At 41.6% G+C, this 20,320-nt stretch overlaps 1 protein-coding gene and 1 long non-coding RNA gene across 7 annotated transcripts in view; both read left to right on the plus strand.

Annotated features, from left to right (window-relative positions):
- The first annotated feature begins 1,036 nt into the window (after nt 1-1,036).
- On the plus strand, nt 1,037-8,166 carry LOC135329057 (uncharacterized). Its single transcript, XR_010390258.1, has 3 exons — nt 1,037-5,966; nt 6,079-6,140; nt 7,524-8,166. It is a non-coding gene; the product is annotated as an uncharacterized LOC135329057 (long non-coding RNA).
- Nucleotides 8,167-8,865: 699 nt separating this feature from the next.
- Nucleotides 8,866-20,320, plus strand: part of ZFYVE9 (zinc finger FYVE-type containing 9) — a 65,062-nt gene continuing 53,607 nt past the window's right edge. For 2 of the 6 annotated variants that reach the window (XM_064516206.1, XM_064516208.1), the window contains exon 1: nt 8,972-9,160. The gene's annotated coding sequence lies outside the window, so the exon portion shown is untranslated. Of the gene's footprint in view, nt 8,914-8,971; nt 9,161-9,876; nt 10,134-10,798; nt 10,852-20,320 lie in introns of those variants that run through there. The other 4 variants (XM_064516204.1, XM_064516207.1, XM_064516205.1 and 1 more) reach the window with 3 other exon arrangements.

The following is a 20,320-nucleotide window of genomic DNA, read 5'->3' on the forward strand; positions in this document are numbered from 1 at the left end:
TCATGAACCAGAGTCTGAGAGTCATGTATGCCCATGCATAGCTGCTATTCATGTAACTCCAGCACAACAAAGAAGGAAAGTGATTAAGACAACAATGAACAAGCTACATCTACCACTTCCTTTCAAATCAGCTTCAGTTCTTTTCCTTGCTAAAGAAAACCCAGCTTTATCTTTGAATTCTGCAAGATCTAAAGGATGAATTTTTATATGTATTAGATTAAACCCTGCATATAAACATTAAAAGAAAAAAGATATTCTAGATCAAGGTTTATACTTCTGTTTACTTACATCCTCAAAAAAAAAAAACCCTCAAACATCAAAACTGATCATACTGGAAGTATGTAACTGCATGTTCATAGACACCTTGAGAACCCCACACTTGGACTGAAGGCTTTTGCTAAAATATATATGTTCTACCTCACCCAGAAGCTATGAGCTTCATGCAAAATGTGTGCCCCCACTATTGCTGTCCCTTGTCCTCTGCCTTCCCATGCCCCAGGATCCCCTGGGCTCCTTTGCTCTGACTCCCCTTCTCCTAACAAGACCTGCAGCATTATCTCTCCTCCCTCAGGTTCACAGAGCTGCAGATCTGGAGGGATTGGGGGTGAAGAAAGATAAGGGGAAAAAATAATGTTGTAGCACTCTCTCCCAGGCCGCCAGTGCCACACACTGTCTGCAGGCCATGCAGATAAGAGTAAGGGATGCGTTACTGTTTGGAGCAGCTTTTAGCTTGTGCTATACAAGAAGTCAAAATGGACATTTCCGGCCTTATTCTGTTTACTTTAAGTCTCTCTTCCCACCTTTTTCTTCTTTTTGTATTTAGGTGCCTTTCACAGAATCACAGAACGGATGAGGTTGGAAGGGCCCTCTGGAGGTCTCTAGTCCAGTCCCCCTGCTCAAAGCAGGCCAGTCAGAGCAGGCTGCCCAGGACTGTCTCCAGTCAAGTTCTGATCATCTCCAAGGATGGAGACTCCACAAGCTTTTTGGGCAACCTGTTCCACTGTTCAACCACCCTCCTGGTAAAAAAGCTTTTTCTTATGTTTAAAGTGAATTTCCTGTATTTCAATTTGTGCCTATTGATTCTTGTCCTGTCAAATGGTGCTACTGAGAAGAGTCCGGCTCTGTCTTCTTAACTCCCTCCCATCTGGTGTTTATATGCATTGACAACATCCCCTCTGAGCTTTCTCTTTCATTCTTCTTAAAATTCAGATTCTCTTCTTTTGCATTTCAAAAAATGCACTAACCTAAAGAAGAATTATAGAAGTATGTAGCCTAAATAGTTACACACTTTTGACAAAAGCAAGGTAATGCTGACTGGAACTGTCCACTGGAAGGATGCGTTAACTTTTACGTTTGACCATCCAAGAGGAAAAACAAAGTTTTCAGACAGTTTAGTGTACATATGGATAGCTCCCAGAGAAGTTCTGGTTGTAGTGCCACCATATAAAGATGCAGGAAAATTTGTGATGTAAGAGAAATGGAAACTGTCTTAATTTTTGCAGAAACAAAGATGAATCAGAAAGAACATACTGGAAATAAACAGAATAGTAGATTATATAGAGAAAGTAAAATTGATTGCTGCTATATGAGAACAAAGGTCATTAAGGCATGCAGTAAATCATTTACAGTTGAGGAAAGAAAATACTTGTACCACAGTTAGTGAATGGAACTCACTGCTACAAGATATCACAAAGATTAAAACAGGATTTTAAAAGGAGTAAAATTTTTTTCTCTATAAAACATGAGCATCTGTTTATTAAATCAGTACAATAATGAACCAGGTTATTTAATTTGTATACTCTAGAGCTTGTCAAAAAATCTGACAACTTTTTTGGTCAGAGAATAGAGTTATGTTGGAAGAAAGGAAAATTTTTTTTATGTCAAAATATATCATTCCAACATTCTTATATGAATTATTTAATAATACCTGTTTTGATATGATTTTTCAGAGGAAATATTTTTATTTGGTATTATATGTTGAGTCAATTTTGAATTACAGTTTGATTTCTCTAAAATTGTTTTGTCCTTAGAATTTGCCTGACATAGAAGTGTTGACATTTGAGGGAGTGGGTTTCTATTCACAAAACCAATCATTAAAAAATCCTCCACAAAACATCCTCTGCGCTACTGTTTGCTGGTGGAATTCCTTTCTGAAGTGTCCGATGCAGTTTGTTGTCAGCCAGAGCATTGAATAAGTCTTGCCTCTACGGGTGAATGCATCAAGCACAGAGCATGTTCACGGAAGCCCACAGAACTTCCTGAGACACTATTATTTATGTAGACCTACTGTAGGAGGTTGTAAGCTCTCTTGTAGGCCTATATCTTGTCCACTTTGGGGGAGTCTCAGTTTAAAAATCTTGTGTTTGTCACCATAGGGCTTCCTATGGGCCACAAAGTGTGGATATGTTGCTAGGATGTATGGAAAAGTGCATACAGCTTTTTAGAAAGGGCTATCAGCAACTCAGAAACTTCCTTCTAGAAGCTGTGAGATGTGCTGGTGCCTCCCTCCTCATCAATATATCACACTTAAGGCAGATTTTTTAGACGAAACTGGCATGAACTATGACTTTCCATCACGAAAATACCCAAACAATGAGTGTGTCTCAATTCTTCTAACTTCCACCATCTTCTGGCACAGCTCCAACATTATTCCTCAAGTAGTCATTTTTGAAAGATGGAAGGTTTTATTTGACTGAGAAAACTGAACAATATCATAGTTGAGATATGTGAGATAGGATGTAAAATCAGGGGTTCTATGATTCCAGTCCTAACTCTAAATGCATTTTTGGAGCGATGTGGAACAGGTTGTTTACGTCTCCCAGGGGCACTATCAAGTTTCAGCTATTCATATTTGTAAAGTGCTTTAAGCTCTTCAACTGGAAAATATATATTTTTCAGTATTTTAGGAGGATGAAGTTCTGCAGATGGAGTTAATCTTTCAAATTCTATTCATTTTTGAATCTCAAAGGTTTATTGTTTCAGTGATCCAGAAACCACATATTTGAGTGATGATTTCATACGTTCCATATCATATTCTTTCATGTAAACATCATCATAATACTTTTCTTAGAAGACTCAAAGGGGTTTTACAGACCTTGACAAAGTCTCATACAGTACTCATGTTCCAAATATAACTAGTTCTACCATGTCTACAAGGAAGGGGGATCAAAGAGGTTAAATGTCACCCGGCAAGTCAACTAAGGATTTGAATGAGAACCTGTTTCTCCTGATTCCACATCCTGTTGTGTTGGTGGGTTGTGGTGTGTGTTTTGTTACTGAGCGCAGCCACGTTCATCTGGAATGTCCTCAGAAATACCCAAACCCCCTGGGTATTCACTAAAGGCTTTTCCAGCTTCTGGACAGACCAGGAATGTAATGAGAATAGTAGCTAAACATTTCCAGGGCTTCTAAATACAGATGGATGGCAAAATAAACAATGAGAATGGAATTATCCAAATGTTTATTATTTTCTTGTTGTAAAGGACTACTAAATCCTGTAACTTGAATTTTTGCTTAGCAGAGGCTTTCTCATTGCCCAAATATCACATCTCAGTCTCAAATACTGAGTCCAAATAAACATCCTCCAACAGTTGTTCTGTGAGCAGCAGAAAACCAGATCTCATTTTTACATGGATTTGTGTCTTACTGTCTAACTTCTCCCTTGCAATAACCCCAGCTGCCCTGTTCCTGCTGACCTTCCCTTCCCTGCTGACCTCTGCTTCTGCAGAGTCCCTGTCTGTGGCAGTCCGGGCCAGAGGGAGCCGAAGCCGGGAGGCATATGGAGCTGGTGTGAGGACGAACAAACTGGCCGCTGCTGCACAGACCACATAACTGCGGACTTCCACTTGCGTTGGCTCACTCGCTCTGTCTGGCCATGGATTGCCACGAAACCTGTAAGAACTGAATTTTCCTGGAGACCTACTGCTTTTTCAATTGTGGCTGAAATTGGCTGAGAGCTCCTAAAGATATGAGAAGGAGGGAGGGGATGAGAAAGACAAACAATTAAATTGAGTAAGTGTTGTTTCCTTAGGGAACTTGGGCTAATCAACTAAAATGGGTGCCAGAGGGGAAAAAAGAAGAAAAATCAAGATATAATTGGAGTCCAAAGCCCTTGCTCAAGCACACATAGAGGGTGAACACAGACACAAAGATCTTTTATGGCCCCTGGGCCAGTGTCTGGAATAGGGAGAGAAAAGTGATGGATGTTTAAAGATGTAGCCAGCATAGACAGTAAACCAGTTATGTTCCTTTTTAAATGCATAACCACTGTGAGTGTACTGTGGGAAAGCATTAAAATGCCATCCTTTTTACTCTTAAGAATAAATGGCATGTTTAAAATTAAACTGAACAAAATAATAATAGATACTCAGCATGGAAAGACCCTAAATTGACCAATGCATTGAGACAGTGACCAAGCAGGTCTTTTTCTTTTGTAGAGATTAAGTCATATCTGCTGGAAAATACATCATAGCTTAATTAAGTGCCCATATATTAGTGCCTTTACTTTCTGACTCACTAAATGCTGAGTTAACCTTTATACAGCATTTTGAGGATATATAGGAAAACATTTGTATTGATTCTATTTGCTCTGATGCAACTAATACTTGAGTGTAATGGATGAAGCCTGTGTAAAATTTAGAAAAATCAAACATTCAAGGTGAATGATGTAATAAAAAATATATTAAGGCAGATGCCAAAAGAGCCGGAGCAGTCGTTCAGCCACTAGAGGGCAAAATCATTACATTGCAATCGTTGCTGGAGGTCTACTGGTATCTTTGGCAGGGTATAATCAAAGGGTTGTTTTTTACAACAGAAGCTGATTAAAGGGTCATTAAGCACTCCTCTAGCAGTTATGGTAATGAATATTTAGAGTACTGTCTCTTTGGGAGGGTGGTATCTAAGCAGTTGCTCGTAACTGTGTTGAAAAAAGTCAACGTTTTGTTCACAGCCCCGCAGAATAAAAGCTTCAGTCATCTGCGAGGTTTGGACCATGGGTTCACAGCAGAGGCCTTTTCCACGCAAGCTGGTGGGTGTCAGTAGAAGGCTGAGCACATGGATCAGGCGCTAGCCTGGGAATGCCATGGACATTTTGCTGGGAGGTTTCATAGTTGTTTGATGACACTGTATCAGTCCAAAGACTCCACAGTGTTTTCACCAATTTCAGGTTCGGGAGAGGTTCAGAGCCCTGTGTGCGATCTACTTATGTCTCTAACTTTTTGGCATCAAGGGTTGCTGCTCCTGTTTCCTTTTGTACTTGTCCTCTCCTATACTTAGGCCTATATATTGCACAGGATCCATTTTCTGCTCCCACCCAAACTCCCACTCCACTGGTGGAGCAGGGGTGGGTCAGCTTTGGTATGGATCAGAGAGGCTGCTTGTCACGGGAAGGATCAGCATCCTGCCTCTGACAGTGGCCAGAAGGAGATGCCAAGGAAAGAGTTTAATAACAGGATAATCATAGAGTGACACTTGCCAGGAATAATCTCCCAGCTTCCAGAAAATGTATGTCTCAGGGACTTCTTACATGAGAAGCATTCTCTTTGTATTTAATAAACCTGAAAGAATTTGCCTTCTGCGAACAAGTCCACCCATCCTTTCAACCCATGCAGACTTTGTCACCCACACGGCTGTTCCCATCATGTGCTCAAGGGCGCATGATCTGCATCAAGTGATGCTGAAGGGGATGACATGTTACTTAGCTCCCAAGGAAATCTAATTCTGCATAGATTAGTAACCACAATTGTGATCACATTCTTAGATCTCACGGGTAACAGACTCACAAGACTTACCACCTGCTTGTGTTAAAACCTAATTTAAAAAACATCTACTTTGGATTTTGACATTCCCAGTGCTGGGAAATCTAACCTCTTCCTCCCTAAGGTGTCTCAGTGATTAATTACCTTCACTGAGAAAAGACCTCACTGAAGCTGAACTTGTCTGGTGTTAGTGCACAGTCACTGAATTTTGTAAGTACTTAAAACCTGTGATTGAGTCACCCCTTCACCTTCTTTTTGACAAATGAATGTTTTCAGTTTCAGACTTTTCTCATTGGTCTTCTCTGAACCATCTCTTTTTCAGCTCCTATTATGGAATTAAGGAATTTGGATACCAGATTTCAGGAGCAGTTGGACTAATGCCAGGTAAAAATTGAGACATCTTTCTAGATTCTATTTATAAATCCAACCATCGCATTAGTTTACTGGCCACAGCACCACACCACCTGCTCATTTTCTTCTGATTATATGTGATGACTCTCAAGGAGTTTTAGCATTAATTTGTTACAGGACAAATTCTCCCATCCTATAATCATAGACTTGAGGTGTGTGTTTTTACATTTGGCTGTATAGAAATGAACATTACTTGTTATCAAGCTGCCTCAAATACTTTACATCATGACTGGTCTTGTTATATCCCAATCTCTGTTTACATCACTTACAAACTTTGCAAGTGATGATCTTGTGGTTTTTTTTAAAGCCAATAATATCAATACAACCTAGTGTAGAACTAATCACTATGGGACCAAGAAACACATCTCTTGATGATGGCTCCATATTTCCCCATTTTGTAACTGTTAGTGAGAGTTTGGACAGTTTAATATGTGCTGTGATGATTTTGTATAATTCTGTTTTTTAATTAAACTGTTACAAGTTACTAAAACAAATATTTTACAGTCCTGCCTACCTTGATCAACCAAACCTGTAATGTAATAAAAAAACAAATTATTTTGGCAAGATTTGATTTCCGTATTCATTTGCATTTATTTTGTTTCCAACCTTTAATTCTCTTTTAATCAAGTAATGTAGCTAATGTTCCATTATATTACCCAGAATTCTTGTCAGGCTGGCAAGTCGTAATTACCCTGGTCACCTTGTTTAACCTTTAAAAAAATATTGGTACAATATGTCATCCAGTCCTCTGGTATTTTAACAATGTTCCAAGATTTATTGAAAATCAACATTAATGGCATAGAGATCTTCTGTGCCAGTGCTTTTAAAACTTTTAGATGCAAGTTATCTAGACCTGCTGATGCCCAGCTTTATGAGCTTGTGTTTAGCGGCGCCTGTTGTAATGGAATGCATTTCATCATCGTCCTGTGATATTTGTATACAATCTGGCTCTTCTCCAAACACAGAAATATTTATTGAGCACTCCTGCCTTTCCTACATTATTGTTAACAGATCTACTATTTCCATCTAGTTACAGACTCGAGCCATTACTAAGATTCCTTTTTCCACAAGTTTCTCCAAGTAGTTAAGAAATCCTCAGCTGTCTTTAACTCTGCTGTTTGTGGAATTACTCCTGCATCATTTTGAGTCCTGTATCAAGTGCCCATAGCTCCTAGCTCCCAGTTTCCATACATTATTAGTCCTTACCTTTATCCAGTAGTTACATGTAGTCACACATACATACACACACGCATTTATTTTTCTATTGACCCTGTAATTCTTTCCTTCCCCTATCCTTCCCCCTTCATCTCTGGCATCTCCTGGCTTCTCCTCACATTTCTAACTGCCCACCCACAGTCTTTGGGCTTTAAGTCCAGGTGTCCGGCACCAGAGCTGCCCAGAGCAGCAGTGTGAGAGGTCTTGCTGAGTTCCTGCTCCCCCTGGTATGTCATCGTCATTGGGAATGAGTCACAAGGGGCCCAAGAGGCACAGAGATACCAAGAGGGGACAGAGCACGAGACCGTGTCCCATCACCCTGACTCACAGGGATGTTCCCCACGGCTCCCAGCTGCATTTTCCAAACTTTCATGAGATGACCTTCTTGCAAAACAACCAGCTATGATATCCTTCAGGTAAAAGCTCTCAGTGTTTGGGGAAAAAACTCTGGTGAATGTCTGTGCAGACAGATTAAAGTAGGACAAAATTATGGTAGTGATGTGACTCTGTGAGACATAAGGAGATGAGAAACCTACGTGCTTGTATGCTTTTGGCTAGAGGGTACAAAGTGTTGCATTGCTTAGCCTTTATTTTCTTTCCTTTTTGTTTGTCAGGCATAATGTGTGTTTAGCAGTCGGAGCTGTTTCATGAGAATTGTGTCGAGGATATTAATTGTGTATTGGACTGAATCAGAACTCCTCATCTGTGCTTTGTAAACATGACACCACTAATTACTAAAGAGACAGCAAGCTGGTGTTAGCTGGGAATGCTTTATGGGAGAAAATAAACGCCATCTCCATTAACATGCTATTAGCAGATATGATTGATTAGCATTTTTTACCCCCTCTCAGCTCTTTGCCCGTGGATTGATGACTCAGTTGATTGGGGAGTATCTTTTATTTTCTGCTTGAAAAGCACACAGTTCTACCAGAATCAATGAATAAACATTAAGTTTCATTTAAGTGGGATGGGCTGACGCTCTTGGAGCAAGAAGGCCTAGATTTTATCACCACGACTCATTACACCTTATTCACCGCCGTATGTAAGAAGTTAATTGAGAAGCCGAACCCGCTGAAAAGCGATAGCCTGCAAGCGCAGAGACCTGAGTCGTGGCACGGGTAAACGAGTGGGGAACGGCGGCGCGACTGCAGCGCCCCGCTCGCCCTTCCCTTTTTACCGGCGGCGAAGTGGCGCTCTGCTGCGGCTGGCAGGAGGCCACCTCCGGGAGGAGGCCCCAAACGTGAGGGGACCTCTGCTCCTGCCCCGTGTCCTCCCTCCCTCCCGGCGCGGGGCGAGGCGGTACCGAGGGGAGGCGAAGGAGAGCGTTGGTGAGCCGTTACGGAGGGGAGGGGGCGGGGCGTTGGTGAGCCGTTACCGAGAAGGGGGCGGGGCCTTGGTGAGGCGTTACCGAGGGGAGGGGGTGGGGCCTTGGTGAGGCGTTACCGAGGGGAGGGGGCGGGGCCTTGGTGAGGCGTTCGGCGTTAGTGGGGGAGGGGTGCGGCGTCACGCGCCACGAGGCGTTAGGCAAGCGGTGAGCCGTTAGGGAACCGTTAGTGGGGGGGGGGGGGGGGGGGCGTTGGCGAGGGCCCTCCGCCCGGCAGAGGGCGGCTGTGCGCGCTGTAGCGGGGTACGGGAGCCGCGGGCGGCTGACACCGCGCCTCCCCCCGTGAGACCCGAGGCATCGCAGCAAATCACACACGCTGGAGGAGGGAGGCAGAGGGAAAAATGACATTTCTTCACACACAACTTACTGAGCGCCTACAGCCAGGCAGAGACAGGTATCTTGTTCGCAGCGTGTGTACTTCCTTGGCTTCCTCCTCTTAAATAAATAATCGGTGAGACTCGAAGTGCATAGTAATGGTGTTGCATATACCTGCTAGTTTGCCGTGGCACTTTTGAGTCTATTTCTGTGAGGAATGAGTGTATTTTTTTCTCTGGAATCCTGCTTCGCTGGATAGTTGAAGTGTTTCGGAACAGATGGCTCCGTGTCTGTGTATCCGCGTGTCCCTCGGGACGGCTGTGCGTTTCTCTGGGCATGCAGAGATGGTTGTGCATCGCTGCGTCTATATAGGGTGTCCCTGCCTGTGCTGTGAAGGTATTAAATATGAAATGCGAAATGAAATATGAATAACTCCCAGACTGGCCCCGAGGTACGTCTCCGTGCTGCGAGCACGCCACGGAAAGTGTCTGAGTAACTATGGTTTCCTGCCTGCGTTGTGGTCTCGCCCCGGCGTGGGCAGCGGCGTGACTGGGCGCCTCCCGGCCCGGTCGCCGGGTGCCTGCGGTTTGTGGGCGCTCGCGGCTCTCCCGCTGCCGCCGCCGCGTGTGGCGGCGAAGGCGCGGGCTGGGGGGTCGCGCCGGTGACCCCGCGGGACCCCGGTGTGTGCCGCCCGGGGACTCCGCCCGCTCCTCCGCGCTGAACAGCGCCGGTAGGCGGCTGGGCCGGCGGCGGCGTGTCCGGCCCCCCGTGCCGCGGGGCGGGGGTGCGGCAGGCTCCGCACTGCCTCCCCGGCGGTGCCGCAGTGTCGTGCGCTGCCTCTGGGGCCGGCCAGGGGGCGCTGGCTGCCGGCAGCTGCGGCGGCCTCGGCCGCGGAGCCAGCGAGCGAGCCCGGCTGGCAGGCGGTGAGGGCGGGCGCCGGCCTCTCCAGCGCTCGCGGGCTCGGCGGGGCCCGCCCGGGAGCGAGCGGCGGAGCGGGGCCCCGGGAGATCGCCCTCGCCATGCAGACCCGGCGGCGCCTGCTGCCTCGCGAGGTGAGTGAGCGGCCCCGAGCCCTCCGCCCCCGAGGCCCTCGGAGGCTGGGGGACCCCGCTGCCCAGGCCCCTGCCGCCCGGCGCGAGGCCCCGCGGGCGGGGAGGGCTCCGACGCCTCAGCGGAGCCGCCGCCGCCCCGGCCCGGGCCTTGGGGGGCTTCAGGTGCCCCCTCACCGCCGCCTCCCACATGCGCCGGGAGGAGGGAGAGCCGCCTCGCCGCCGGGGGGAGGGCAGCGATCGCCCCTCAGCCCTCACAGGCGGCGACACTGGCCCTCCGGGACCCCTCCCACCATTCTCCCCTATCCCTGGGCGCACCCCTCTGCCCGGCCCCGGGGATCCTGGAGCGGGGGAGAGCCCTCGCCGTGCTCCGCGGGGGCTCCCCGGCGGCGCGGGCACCCGGCAGCGCTGGCGCGGGGCAGGGCGAGGCCGCTCCCGGGCCGCTCCGCGCGCAGCCTCGGCTCCCCGCCCGGCCAGCGGAGGGAAGGCTCCCGCCTGGCGTCTTGTGCCCTTTTTATGGCCCGATCTCCGGTCTCTCCCTGGGCGGGGGGTGTTACTTGCTCGTCGCGATGTGTAACAAGTCACTCCTGCAATGGTGGTAGCGATGGGGGGGATGGGGCGGGCGGGCTGCGTTTTATAACATCTCTAGTTACGTGAAACTGTGGTCGCATCTCACTCTAAGAATAACTGGCACTCTGGGCATGTCAGACTTTTTGCAGAGGTGGGTTGGTTACTTGCTCGTAAATGTTACGGTTAAATAGGTGCATATGACGGAGGGTGGCTGAAGAACTGTTTTTATCTTGTTAACCAGCCTGAGAAACAAGTAACAGATGGGAATTGATAGACTTTATGTTTTAGTGTTAACTATCTTGTTTATTTATAGATGAGATATTCCTGGGTTTTTTGTGGCAAAGGTTTTATAGAGGGTTTAATTTTTAGGCATATTTTCATTCAATTCAAATATTGGAAGCTGGTGAATATCTGAAATCTTAAAATTCAGCAACCTTTATTTAAGTATAGATGTATTAGATGAGAATTTCGGAATAATCCTGTCCTTAATATTTTGCTCCAAACTGAATCCAAAACTGGAAGGAGCCGTATATAAACAAGTAAAATGAAAAGATGTTGTACTTTAGTAAGAGCTTTTATTTTCTTCGGGCAGCATTTTATTGACTAAGCAATGTTTTAAAACACTGTAATTAACTTTTATTAGCAAATCATTTTTGATTGTATGGAACAAATCCAGATTTTAGATATACCTTTAGTGGTTGAAACAGCATCAAAATCCTATGTTAATGCCTAAATCCAGTAATGCACTTATTTTTTAAGTTATGGCATGTGATAGAAAACTAGAAGAACAGCCTCCTGACCAAGAGAAACCATTAAAAATCTGTTCAGAGGTTTGGGGAATCTGAAATGGAGGCTGAAAAAGGACCCAAAATTTCAGACAGGCCTCCCTCTAACTCAAGCCCTGATCTAAACCCAGCTAGTTACCATCTTCAGACACATTGTGATTGATTCTGTAATTGCCCATTGCTTTATCCTGTCTTCTTTAATGCATGTAAAAGGGAGGAAAATCCCCCCAAAACTGTAGTCTTGAGTCCTGATACTGGGTGTTCGTTTCATGTGTTAGCTTTGAGTTAGTTATTAGACTGGGACGTAAACACTTTCAAACACACATTTCAGGATCTGAGGCCTGGGGCTAAGATTGAGATAAATTTTATTTTATTTTATTTTTTTAAGTTTGGCACAAATGTTAGCCTGTCTTGGGGAACAAAGGTAGCGAATGAACAAAGGACAAAGATGCACTATTAAAACTTGTAGCCAAAGAATGATAGGCTTTTAATGTCTGTTGCATGTCCACTAGCTACGCAAACTTTAGCAGAAAATAGCTTGGTAGGTTTTCAGTGTACAGGCTTTTTATAAAAATTATCTCAAGATTATTTTGCAAAAGGTTGAGTGTAAAGTTTTGCTGTTGTATAAATGCTGACCAAAAAGAAATAGCTTTTGGAAGAAGTTGCGTATTAATGCTTTGTTGGTCAGAAAAATCTTTTTGCTGCACTAAGCTAAGAATCTTTCACACTGAGTTTCCTCATAGAAAATCAGGAGGGGATAATAGTTTCACTGCACAGTTAGAGGTGAATGCTGATCAATCAGTTTTATCCAGAACATTATTGGAAGATACCAATATAGTCATAGACTACTTTGAAACTGTATATAAAGACTACCATTTTTTTAATGTGATTGAGATTAAATTGTCTGAAGAAATTAAAAGTCGGCCCTAAAAGTCAGCTCTATTTGAGATTCTTTGAGACTTGAATTTTGAAATGAGCAAAAATGTAAACTAACCTGCTCAGTTTTCCCATCCTGTATTGAGATATGTTGAGAAACATGTCTGTATAATGATATTGAAAGTCTACAGAACATTTTTTATTGAGAAGAAGTGTATAGTCAAGAGTAAGTGGCTGAAGGTAAGTTAAAATTTTGAGCTGTAAGTAATAGAAACAGCTTTTACTTTTGTGTTGGTTTCAAATGTTGGTTACATCTTACAGCATGGAGAAAATGTAATACTAACACGAATCAATGGGAAGTTTTAAAAGATGTGTAGAGGATCCTTTGCTTACATAGTAATTTCTACTTAAGTTTCTACTTAAATTAGAATTCAGGATATATATTTATATATATTTATTTGACTGGCTAGTAGAGCAAAACGTGCTGTATGGTTATCAGCTTGATCGTTATAGGAGAGAACAGCATACTGAGAAGAAGCGTTCTTAAGAATGTGATCAAGGTAAACAGCCATTATTAAGATAAAAATATTTTTGTTTTTTACAAACAGGTAAAATACTTTTCTGTTTGTTGTTTAGCTTTCTGGCTTTCACTTAATTGAAACTAAAACCGAACTTAACCTAAAATTAAGTTTTTTTTGGGGGGGGGGGGGAGAGGGGCTATTAAGACTCTTTTAAGACATTCTACACATGTAGATTTGTAAGGTGCCTTGTTAGATCTTAGTGAGTGTAATTCTCAACTATTATGTGTGAGAGGGAATGTGTTTATGTTAGATGGGGGATATTTAAACTCTCTTGTCATTTCTTTAAATGTGTTACGGAGAAAATTACAAAACATTGAAGGTTCCAGGATCTTTTCATTGGGATTAATGGAACGCCGCACTCAATGCTTTTGTCTTTAAAAGGTCTTTGTTTCCTGAGTGCACTTCATGATGTTTTCTCCCTTTTGCCTCATATATGTGGTTAGTTTGGGATATTTAGGAATATTGTTATTTATAGTACAGGAGCAGACAAGTGAAATGTGAAGAATGTTTTTAAGTAAAGTTTATGTTATTCTTTCACTGAATCTTTCCAATATTGTTTGTGATAATATTACTGTCATATTTCTAGAAGAGGTAAGTAGAAATGTGTAATATTGATACTCATTTTTCAGAACAACAGCCTTCCTAGTAATACAGCAGCGTCAGATAGGTTGAAGGTGAATGATACAGAAAATCCATAAATGGTCTTTCAAACTATTCTTAAGATTGTTATTGGAAAAAAATTAATTAGTTTCTAAACATAGGTTAAAGACAAATGATGTGTAGCCAGGAACTTACAGGTGACAGTGCTGGGTAGGTTGTTCTTTCAGAATTCTTTCTCTGAATCTGCTCAAGTGGGAGATAACTTAGAGAAGCAAGTCCAGTCAGTTGAATTTTACACAGGCATAGCTCCATCATAGTAAGTAAAAGCAGAAAGAACAGTGATAAACTCTATGAAAAACAGGCAAAGTCTGTAGATTTTCTCCATTTTAGAGAGTGTGGAAATACAGTGCTCTCTGAATAGCTTGTGAAGTATCTTCGGTAGAGCATTTCTCAATATTCTTACTTCAGTTTAATTCAGTTGTGAAGGTCAGTGAGGAGAACTTTTTAAAAAAAGCTTTAAGCCTGTTTTATTTCCATCTAAAACTTGATCCTTCTGAAATGTCAGTATGTGGCAGTCAGACACCAAAACTTCAAGACTAACATATGGTCAGTGTATGAAGCTTTTTACATATTTTATCCTCAGGGTCCAATGTATGTTGGGCAGATCAAAACATGGATTTCAGTGTTGGATTTCCACTTGTATCAGTTTTTTAGTTGTCTCTATGCTCTGGAGTAGCAATTACTAGACCTTCATATTGAATCCTTTGCAGATAGTGTTTATGGCTATGCCTTCTATGTTATGTACTCTATGTACAATATAGAGATAAAGGTATCCTTGTCTTATTTATTGTATATTACTTATATCTCTGATATTGTGATAGCAGCCGAAACTACGAATCTACCTTATGAGTCAGTGGGAATCACCACAGTATCAGTCATTTGAGAAGATATGTTGAAGGTCCAGAAGCATCCTCGTATGCTCAGCTAGGATCATCTCTGTTTTTCTGCCAGGAATTGTATTGCATGCTACTATTAGATATTTTTGCTTCTGTTTCTTATTCTTTTTTTTAACCTCTTCCTTTTAATAGCTACAGGAGGTTCTATGGCTTTTTTGGGGATTGATTGCATAATGAAGTTGACTAGGATACTGCGGTTGAAAATGGGGTCGTTTGTTGATAATTTTTCTTAAAATTGTTTTCGTAGGATTTCTGTTACTGGTTCAGTTCCAGCATAGTAACAAAGGTGGAAAGCTTTTTAGTGGAGGCTTAAGGCATCAACCTGTATTTTAGATAGCGATGCTGAACTCTGCTTTAGGTTACGGCTTTGTATATAAAATAATGTAGTACCATGTCTTCACTAGTATCTTACTGTTTGTTGGCCTGGTTGGAGCTGAACCGATAATCACAGTAGTTAGAAAACACAACTAAAACCTAAAGCTATAACTGTGGGTTTTTTTTTCCCCTTCTCCTTCTGTCATCTATGTATGAAAATACTTCTGTGTTGAAGATTTCAGTCTGGTAACTATTTAGGATTGTTCTCCAGCTATTCTTGATAAACAACAGAGGAATTAGGCATGATCGGAGACTTTGAAAATATTTTGAGCCTTTGCTTGTTTTGGGAAAATCCCTGGCCCAATTAAAAGTTAGAAAATAAATGCAGTCTACCACTTTATGACTGTATTTACTGCTAGTGATTTTGTTGTGAGTCTTACTGTCCTTTTGTGCTTCAGTTTTCCCAAAGAGTAGTTGTGGGCCTGCGTAAAAAGGCAAGTGTTTAGTATGTATCTTAAGTGCAGTGCCTGTTTTGTTAGTGAGGAGGTAGTTGGGAGGAGCCTGTCCTTCCCTCTTCCCAGTGTACAAAGAATCCAGAGGACATTTCTTATCAGGTGATAATTTTAAATTAGGCCATACTTATGTCAGAGTTTCATTTGTGCTCTATCAATCACAGAAGTGCCATAACTGCCCTAGTAACGCTATCAGCCTTATTTCTAGATTCTGGCCATTTTTAAAAATTACTGTAATATGGAATTTTTTATTTACTTCTACAATAAACTGAAACTTTTATATAAAAATCTGAAGCAGAACTTTTAGTCTTTATACACATGCTCTGAGTAGAAGGTTTATCTCTCTCTAAATTTTAAATTTTCGTTAGAGGAGTAATAAAGGTGAATTACATTAGAAAATTCATGGAAGATTATCAGTGGAGGAATATACACTGATATATTTTCCTAACAAGTAGTATAATGAACTTAAAAGGAGATGGTAATGTTCAGTGCAAGAAGCAGATGAAAGAGCTTTCTAAATCCTGTAATAGCTTTCTCTGTGAATGACACTGACTATTAGAGAAGCTTTTCTATTTCTAGGTTCAGTTTTGTAGTGTCAAAACAGTGCTTTGAACTCAATGCACATGTTCACCTACCTGTTTGTGCTGTAAGTGTGATCTAGATTGTTGTTTTAGGATCAGTGAAATAAAAGTCAAGTCAGTTGTAGCTATGAATATATAGTGTATGTAGCTATTGTAAATACAAGAAGAAATGGCAGATTAGGTGAATATGTGTAACATGTATTATCTAATATGTTGGCCAGTTAGATGGTTGGAAATTTGGGATATATTACAGGACAAAAATTCAAGATAGTTTCAGATCTGGGTTTTTTTTTTCCCTTGATTTATTATTTGCTGTATTTTTCTATCTTTTAGCCTGGACGATGAAACTGTTTTCTCATCTCTCTCTCTCTCTCTCTCTCTCTCTCTCTCTCTCTCTTTTAAAAATTTGTAAATTTTTTTTTTACTTCTTGTACAACAGCTTTGCTTTTCTGGTTCTGAGGCCATCATTTTTTAAAATAGATGGATTTTAAGAGGAAAGTTTAAGAACAGTAGCATTAGCAGTAACATATGGGGCCTGGTTCTGGTGATCCAAATTCCTCATTCTGACCTTGGGTATGCCATTCTTGGGGGATCTCCAAGAGGTGAACTTTGGTGCTTCATGTGGGGGGTCACTCAGGTGATCACTGTCTCCGCTGTTTGTTGAAGATAATTGGCAGAAGTAAATTTGTGTTGACTCTTCAAATGCTGCAGTTCTGAGCTTTGCATGTCAGTTTAAACAAAACCAAGTTTAGTTTAGTTTATTTCTACACCAGATTGGGAAGCGTGGTGGCTGAAGAGGTAGCACATTTGTTTTTTCTGCTTGTGTTGTAGAGGAAGGAAGGCGAGGGGGGGTTCAGTAATCTGTTGCAGAAAGGGAATGGATATCTGGTGGTGGTGATGTCTTAAATAAGCACAGTATGACGTGGAAAAGCTTATATCTTGGGCCTCTATGTATGTCAGTTCCACCAAGTGCTGAACAGGAATAATGCTTACCTGTCTTTTTTAGGACATCACAGACTCAGGGAGTGTGCTGCCTGATGCCTTGCAAGGCTGAGGACAGACAACTGGGCTTGGTTAAGGTGATGCTCCAAAGAGCTTAGTGGTTCTTGGACAGCGTCAGTGCAATGTGTTGGTCCAGCCTTGCAAACTGGTGAAGGAACTCCCAACACGCTAGCTGAACTGGTGGGAACCTAAATCCAGATTCGTTTCCAGTGTCGACAACTTCTGTTCTGACCATAATTCTGCAGAATTTGTGAGAGATATTGTCAGTAGCAGAAAAATTTTTCACAAGATCCGCAAATGGGGAGAACTGTGTTTTGTTTTTAATTAGAAGATATGATGAATGAGTTTTGTAGTGTAAACTGAATCTGATGGTAAATGTACCCAAGTGAAGGTATGTTATTTATAAACATACCGTTCTGCAATAAGTAGAAAACCTGCTTTCTTTTATTCCATAATGTAAATCCTTTTTGTTACTTAGTATCTCTTCCCTTTCTTTCCCCCCTCTGCAGTAACCCCAGCTTTCTCACATAGCACCTTAATTCTGTTTTTTCCAAGGCTCTGTGGATATTCATTGCCCAGCAGGTTGCTGCCAAAATACATATACCAGCTGAGTTCTGCTTGCTTTTTCCTCAGAGGGACAGTCATTTGGATTTGTTTTCACTATGCAGATACTAATTTTCATTAAAGTTATGTTTTGGATAAGACCAGTAGTTTATAAGTGGACAATGTGATCCCATAATCTCCATATCTGTAGGAAATAAGGCTAAAAAACCCCACCACATTTTAGATGTGGTACTGACCACATATCCAGTACGTAAGTCCTCTTCTAATTTGTGTGCTATTGAAACTATGAATACTGAGTTTTTTTAGTAGGATGGAGGAAGCACAAAATTACATGGTTTAGCATATACCATGTAACCATACCTAGCAAACCAGTCAGGTCAGTGTAATTTTTTATTGCGTGCTGTAATGCAGATAAGTAACACTTTTGCACATGTTGGGATCACATCAGAGGCAAATTTCCTCTTTCTGTATTAATTTTTATTTAATTTGTCTCTTTGGAATTACATGCTCTTCCATAATACAGTGGAAATGCATGCTATAGCCTGCTTTTGAGAGTTGCGTTTTGTAGCAAAAGGGGCAGGTATCTCATCTATCCCCTTTTTGGGATCTGCGCTTCAGTAAATAGCCACTGTTTCCATTTATGGGCCAGTTTGACAGTCCAGCAGCATGTTAGTTGCTGTGAGGTTACAGAGTTACATTGTGAGTGGAATATGGGTTAATTCAAAATGACTCTTTTTTTTTTTTTAATTTGGTGAACTTGAAAGTATGTGTAAAGCACACTTCTTAAATTATATTATTAACAGATCGCTTTAAATGGTATATGTTGAAACAGCCAGTTAACTGAAACATCAAATTGCACTGATCGTAAGAATTTCATACTGTGTTGGTATAAATGATGAAGGCTGAATAAAAACCCAGTACACTGCATGCAGTACAGTATTTTCTTGATTCTTCTGTAAGTGTAACTTTAAGAGGCCATTACTTAACTTTAAGCACAAATCTACCCACATAATTTTATACTTTCGAGTAACTCTATTAGTGTACTGGCATAATATCCTTTTCCTTTGTATTGTCCTTTGCCTTAGTTAACATGTCACCTGTAAAATACATTTTAATCCATAATTTAAATTTGCACATACATAGATTTTTTTTTCGTACTCCTGTAGAATGAACATGGGTTTTCTTGTGATGAGAATTAGAAATTGTTTCTTGAGACTGACAGTGGATATGTGTATATTTAGTGTCTTTACTCACTCATTCTTTTCCTGTACTGTCCTTTGCAGCTATATTTTCTCTTTTTATTCTTCAGTTTCATTTCTGTTCAAATGGCTTGTAGATGGCTTGTAGTTGTACCTTCTTCTACTTTGAGGAAATGTGTGAAGAGTAGCTCTTCTGTAGATAACAAAGCTTGTCTTAAGTAGCGATTTCAAATATACAGATGCTTGAGGGAAGCAGGTGTCCGTGTTGATTCTGGATCTTAGATATGTGTGTGAACATGTCGAAATTGTGTTAAGTAGTGAAAAAGACTGAGGGCATAAATGAATTCATGAAGGAGCCATGGTGTCAGTAATGATGAGGATAGGTGGAAGGTGGGATGATAACAACAATGTTATTTTTTGTTTTGACCATTATTTTGGCCACTTGAGGTTTTTTTGTTTTTCTTTCTTTTTTGATGGCTCTTGTGTCCAAAGACTTTCATTTGTGTTTGAAAAGTGGTGGCATTGAGACTGCTACTGCGTTCCTTCCAACCATTACTAAAAAGGAGGACTAATGTTTTGTGGTTAATGAGGTCTTTTACAACTGGTTTGTACCTGTGGATCTGCACAGTGATGTTGAAACATAAGGGGTTTTTCCTTTTTTGGCAGGGAAGGAAGGGAGCCTGGGTAGCGAGAAAGCAAATGGACATAGGAAGAGGTGATTGAGGTAGGAATGTGTTTTAGAGGGGAGCATAAGACTAGCAGACCAAGAAAACAGAAGCCAAGCATAGGCTGCCATTTAAAAAAGAGAGCTGAAAAAAAGAATGAGGGATTCATGGCTGACCTGAATCAACAACCGTATCAGTGGATGAACATTCAAAAAAACGTGCTTAGGTTTCCCGGGTTTGGAGTCTCTGAGAATGTTACATCTGATTTTTGGAACATGGGGAGTGCTTAGAGCTGAAGATCAGTAAAATTCCTGAAAATGGTATTTTGACTCATTGTCAGCAATTGCTTTGAAAAGTTTTGTTTTGCAGCTGTTAAGACTTTATTTCCTGTGACAACAAACAGTGATACAGCATTATGGACACTTACTTTTCTAATTAAATTTTTTTGAGTCTGACAAATTCTGAGTAAGCGTCCGGATTGATACATTGCACCATGGGAGTGGTGGGAAAAAAGCTTTAAAGCGAACCTGAATTAAGTCACGCACCATTTTCTGTTGCTTAGCATTTAGTCCCTGCAGCACTGTTAGAAGTATTTTAATGGACCTCAGCGTAAATGAGAATCGTACTTAGAAATGGCAGCGGGGCCAGTTTCAGTGTATAGCATTGCACGAGTTGTATTGGCTTGTACGGAGTTACTAGTCACAGATGGCTTAAGATATAAAGCACAGCAAGCATCAGCAGTGTAGTTAGATCATGATCACAAACATCTGGCAATGAACTTTGTTGCATCTGACAAGGCAAAAATAGTTTGTAGTAGACTGATATTATAAATATATATGTCAGTTTACTCTCAGCATGATATAAATAGAAAGGTCAACACAATAGGAGAAATAAAATTGCTAGGGGGAATTAAAAGTTACTTCCTTTGAGATAATTTCACGTCCTAAAGGAGTGTGAGAGAAACGTTCACAAACCTCCATATTT

Source organism: Dromaius novaehollandiae, chromosome 8 (assembly GCF_036370855.1).
Source record: "Dromaius novaehollandiae isolate bDroNov1 chromosome 8, bDroNov1.hap1, whole genome shotgun sequence".
Taxonomy (NCBI): Eukaryota; Metazoa; Chordata; class Aves; order Casuariiformes; family Dromaiidae; genus Dromaius; species Dromaius novaehollandiae.